The following is a 6388-nucleotide window of genomic DNA, read 5'->3' on the forward strand; positions in this document are numbered from 1 at the left end:
TTGCACTGCAGCGGTACAACCGGTCCTCGTCCCAGTACAACCGGGACTCATGGTGTAACTGCAGAACCCTACCAAGCGGTACAACCGGACAGGCGGGTGGTAGTACCGGCTAAGAAAAATAACCAGACTAACCGCCTGGCTACCGCACAACCACCGCATCAAAACAGGAGCTTGACCGGTACTTGGGTGGTGCCTGGCCGGAACAACCTCATGGCCTTGAGCTCTTGGGCGGCTAAGTTCTGAGCGGAAGAACCGCTCGGACTACCGGTGGTACCGGTCATCATGGGACGACCGGACCAACCGGGCCACTACCGCCCAAGAACCGCATCAAACCAGAAGCGAGAGCGGTACTTGAGCGGTGCATGGACAGAACCACCGTCCCAGCTGTTGCAGAGCATGGTGGCGGTACCACCGCCCGGAGGCAGCGGTACAACCGCTCGAGCAAAGCTGGTGAGCGACAAGACCCAGCGGTACAACCGCTCCAGAGAGCGGTACAACCGCTGGGCAGAAACAGTGAGCAAGAAAGAGGGGAAGAGGCAAGGAAAACTCTCTCTCTTACACACACCTGAGGAAGGCACAGAGAGGGTGAGAAAAGTGTACGTGAACTGATTCCCCCAGAGCTTCCTAATGAGGATTCCCTCTTGATAGTACGGGCACTCCACGACCAAAGAGAAATAAAAGCGTAGAGGACACGTCTTTGATCTTTTCCTTCAAAGAGGCAATAGCAATCCGATGTAAGCCTAAGCATCGAGAACCTGAAACATATAGCACACGATTAGACCACAAAGGGTTGTCATCATCATCCAAAACATAAAGTAGGGAAATGCCCATACATAAAGTTTCTACGATCTGATCGCGGAGATGAATATTTGAGTTACGAGTTTGGTCTTCAATTAAAACAATGTGGAATAGTTTCACAAATTCATGCCACCTGGAACACCACAACATAATGGTGTGTCTGAACATCATAACTGTACTTTATTGGATATAGTGCAATCTATGATGTCTCTTACCGATATACCACTATCATTTTGGGGGTTATGCATTAGAGACAGCTACATTCACGTTAAAAAGGGCACCATCTAAATCCGTTGAGACGACACCGTATGAACTGTGGTTTGACAAGAAACCAAAGTTGTCGTTTCTTAAAGTTTGGGGTTGTGATGCTTATGTGACAAAGCTTCAACCTGATAAACTCGAACCCAAATCGGAGAAGTGCGTCTTCATAGAATACCCAAAGGAAACTGTTGGATACACCTTCTATCACAAATCCGAAGGCAAGATATTCGTTGCTAAGAATGGATCCTTTTTTCAGAGAAGGAGTTTCTCTTGAAAGAAGTGAGTGGGAGGAAAGTAGAACTTGATGAGGTAATTGTACCTTCTCCCGAATTGGAAAGTAGTTCATCACTGAAATCAGTTCCAGTGATTCCTACACCAATTAGTTAGGAAGCTAATGATGATGATCATGAAACTTCAGACCAAGTTACTACAGAACCTCGTAGATCTTCCAGAGTATGGTCCGCACCAGAGTGGTACGATAATCCTGTACATCCTACGCAGGTGAGTTAGGATGCACTTGATCCCAGGAAGGTATCTATCCTTCAAACCATGGGAGTGCTTCAAACTAACAACAGTACATAATATCCAACAAAAGAGGGTCGTGCTACAGCAACAGAATACATGGCTCAGTCTAGATATCAGCACGAATCAAGTTGTGCATATTTGGTATTGGCATGAACCACATCACCGCATGTCGGGTTTGCAAAAGCCATCCATCGCATGGAAGCTTGATGCCTTTCACACACTGAAGATTATCTGGCAACAAGTTGTGTCGACGAATCTATGGATATGGTGATTCATGAAACCCATGGTATGATGTGTAAACACAGCCCCCCTCGCGAATGGAAGTTGCATAGCACAGTAATCATCACCGATGATATGATCGATGATTGGTTGGATGATCGGATAATTGAGCCCGAGGAACAAGGAGTGTTGCCGAGGTTGTAAACCCACCTCCAGTTGAATACGCCTGGCCCAACGGAGCTGGGATCTTTCTCGAACACAAAGCAGCCATAGCCATCAATGTCACGAACGCCCCACGCATTGTACTGCATGTGGTTTGATGTAATGGTTTGGTCAATTTGGTACGTGCGAATGAGCATCAAATGACCGCCGTCAGCTGAACGAGCGATAAACCACCACCCATCGGCTGGTATGATTCCAGGTAATGGAATCATGAAGGCCAGCGCATTTGCGTCTGCTGCAACAATTCAAATTGGAGACCAAAAGGACAAAAATAAACAATCATGTTCAGAGTATGTTAAAGTTTATTATAACAGTGACACATATCATAGACAGAGAATTGCAATGTCGTGGTCATAATCATACCCCAAGTTAAAAAAATGAGCCAATGGCTTTCATATTCTAGCAATATGTCATGGTTCAAACATCATGTAACAATGAGAGGAAAACAACTATGACAGCGCCTACTCATATTCTACCATAGCACTTACTACTACTGTTCTCATATCAACTCTAAGCAATAACATGTGTTGTTATAAAAATCTTGTAAACGAGAGTAACATATAGCAATTATGATGTTATGCTCATAATATGTATTATAACAATCATTAGATGCCAATTGTTCTCATATCAAATCTAACAATAACATGTGTGGTCATAAAAATCTAGGAAATGAGAGGAACATATAGCAATGATGTCGTTATAGACATGCTATGCATTCTAAATTTGTAACAAATGAACAGGCAGTCGTATTCATAAGGTAAAGATGAGATGAGATAGAACAATTACACGACGATAGATTCCACCAGTATAGGCAGCCAATCTGTGCGTCGACCGCGTAAACGATGCCATCGTGCACTATAGCATCAGACAGAAATGTTGCCTCAATAGGATTGATGATGAGCCATAACCATGTATGGCGACCGGATTCCAGATAGACTAATCCCATGTTGAACAAGGCAATGAGCTTGTAATCCATGTAGTCTTGTGATGGTGTGGGCACTTCGCAGATTACAACTTTCTGCAAATAGAGGTCGAGCCAAAAGCTTGACGCGTCTCGTGCGTAGTAGGAAGGAGTGTCCGGCGGGCCGCGAGGCTCGATGGCGGCGGTATCCAACGATGGAAGGGTGATCTCTCGCTGAGTGTAGATATCCACGAGATGCCACGGGCTACCGGTGTGGTGGATGAGGACGATCCAGTTGGCCTTCATGCCCGCCCAGTAGTGGCCGCGCATGAAGGACAGGTGGACGGGTAGTGGTAGCATGTCGAGGGGCACCACGGCAACCTCTGTAGGATTGTCAAGTCGGTGTCTGGGCCACCTGCGAGGATCGGGCATCAGCAAGCAGGGTGTCTTGAAAAGAGCCATCCGGTTGCAGACGAGTAGACGGTACAAAGACACCGAGCATGCGGCCAGACGGGCGGTGCTGAGTAGGTCCATACGACTATAGATCTACTCCAAGAGAACATCGGGGAGGGAATTCCAATCGCGGCTCTGCGTGTCAGTCGGTTCTGCCATTGGGGTTTTCGGTGCCTGCGAGCCAGCGGGGAAGTGGATTCGGGCAGGCGAGCGAAGAAGTTTCTCCTTGTGTGGCCGAGCAGTGAGCAGGGGATATGGGACGCGCGAGCTACCAAGGAAGATGGCGCGGGCAGGCGAGCAGTGAGCGGGGGTAAATGGTGTGTGGCCAACGATGGGAGGAGGAAGAAGAGTGGAAGACGGGGAAGAAAGTGCATTCAATCTCAATTCTACTAGTACTACTACCAGGATATACCGTCCTCTGGAGTGTAAATAGTTACACCGATGACATGTGGGTCTACCACAACAGGGCCCATATGTCAGTTAATGGAGGACAGAGGTGCGTAGGCGTATTTGCGGAAGCGTGCTGTACTGGCAAACATGATGGCAGTATAGGGTAAGGCTGATTTAGTAACACCAACACGCTGGTTCAGCTTATTAATTACGTGTCCCATCTGCTGCAGCGTGTATTGTCACTTCACTGCGAAGACTAGTTGAATAGTTCTCTCTGAGCGAGATGGGGAATAATGCATCGCGAGGACTTCCTTTCTACAGTATCCCTATGCCTCTACGCTCACTTCACTCATTTTGCTCCGTACCTAGTCACTTGTTGAAATCTGTAGAAAGACAAATACTCCGTATTTGGGAACAGAGGGAGGCTTTTACTCCATACTATTTGGGAATAGAGGGAGTATCACCATACGGAGGGAACAGAGGAAGCTTGAAATATGAACATGTCAATGGGAGGGAGTAAACCTCATGCATGCATGCAACATGCAACACTCACATGTACACATGGACGCACGCAACACTCACACACCCATGCGGCACACAGCACACGACGCAACACACACGCTCACCCTCAAGTGCTCAACCTACTCCCTACATCCGTGAAAGACTGTACATTTAGAGATTTACACATTGACCAGGGCATAATTAACGCCCAAAAGTAGCAGACTTATGTGTGCGTGCGACCATTGAGATAAGAAGATTAAATGAAGGCCGTTGCATGCTATAATTAAGGATAGACATGTAGCCTATACCTACAGCACAAGTTGGTGCATTAGTCAATCAATATCGATTTAGATTAAAGACTAAATGCATTGGAAGTGTAGATGTACATCATGTACTACACTCTCTGGTTTATAGCCGATGTACACTCTTTGTTGGAAGACCGAGGGAGGACACGTGCATGCACTCACATACACAGCCAGGGCGGTTCGCGCACAAGGGTTGGACTCGTGTCGCGCCTGCGTAAAGTTTTGTTTAAATGATTTCTTTGCTCTGCCAACTGACAGGTGGGACCCAGAAACCAGGTGACAATTTAACTAGTGAACAAAGTGCCAAGTCGACTATGTGGCCAGTCAGTAGGGTGCAATACGGTGCTCTACTATGAGCTAGTGATCATATAATCGCCGCAAAACTATATATAGTGACCGTAAAGAGCGTATTGTTACATACGTTGACCGCCAGTGTATTTTTCTCATTTCAAATTAAGCCATATTAATCAGAAAGGACGTAGTATGGACTACTACTACTAGTACTAGTACTGCTTTGATGTGTCCCGTCAACTCGCCGAACGAGGAGAAGCTTGCTTACTACGCCTCTCCCTCGCCCACGCGCGCGGTGGTTCGCAGGACGAGGAGAGGGTTTTGACTATAGCGCCCTCTCCCTCTCCCTCGCCCTCGCCCTCGCGGTGGACGTGCAGCAGTTCAATCGGTGTCAGATTGCCAGAAGCATATTGTACTGTAGTATCATCATTGTTGGACCTTCCGAAGAGGCGAAGAGCCAAGTGCAAGGTTCACACGAGTACGAACTGTTGAACCTCCCAAAGAGGCAAAGAGCCAAGCGCAAGGTTTTATAGGAGTTGTCGTCCTAGTAGGAGTGTACTACAACTATAGCGAACGATGCTACTGTATGATGCCACCACGTCACGTATATCCAAAATTGTGCCACCTTTTTTCTCAAAGAGCGTGTTGGAGCCTGTGCAACAACCACACAAGTTGAACGTACACATAACACATCTACCAGTAATAAATTCTAAAGGACAAATGCCAGTATGCCACACAAGTTCATCTCCAATTCATGTGATAAATTTGTGCACGACTAGTCTACATATATTCACAGCGCTACCGTTCACAATTACCGTACTCCACTTACACGTTATAGATGGGCTACATTTCTTCCTCCGGGTTCCAGTCCCAGGTGTTCTTCATGGATGGCACGATCCATAGCGGTGGGCAATGGGAATCATTGTCGCAGCTTTCTAGTCCAGTTCCACACGATGGAGACTCATCCAAGCTGAATCAGCATAAATCAGGGATAGCGTGTCCCAGCATGTCGTTCATCCGGCGGTGCGCACTGAAGACACAACCATGCTTCATGAACGGCAGGCCTTCCATGTTGTGCACGGAAGGTGGCATCCGCTTCACAATGGGGTAGCTGTCCCCGATGAAAAGCGAGTACTCTCCAAGAGTGTTCCTCGGCACCCACGTAGCATCACGGGGGTCGAACTCGGCGCCGTTCATCTAGTACATGCGGCATCCCAGATCTGGACACATGGTGACGTACATAGTCAAGGTCCATGCATAATAATGTTGTGCTCAAATATGGCGGTCAGTAATACTGTGTAGCAAATAGTACTACTCCGGTATAGAGGAAGTAAAATAACCGGCTTATTATATATAGCCACTATTGGCTACATGGATGAGATAGTAAGACATGGAAAAACAAAAATGGTGGCAGCTAGTGGGTTCAAGTCTTCAAGGGCCTAGCTAGATATACGCGTCCTCCAAGGTAAAAAGTACTCCTACTAGTACTACAAAGTATACTACTAGTACAACAATGAAAGAG

Source organism: Triticum urartu, chromosome 6 (assembly GCF_003073215.2).
Source record: "Triticum urartu cultivar G1812 chromosome 6, Tu2.1, whole genome shotgun sequence".
Lineage (NCBI taxonomy): Eukaryota > Viridiplantae > Streptophyta > Magnoliopsida > Poales > Poaceae > Triticum > Triticum urartu.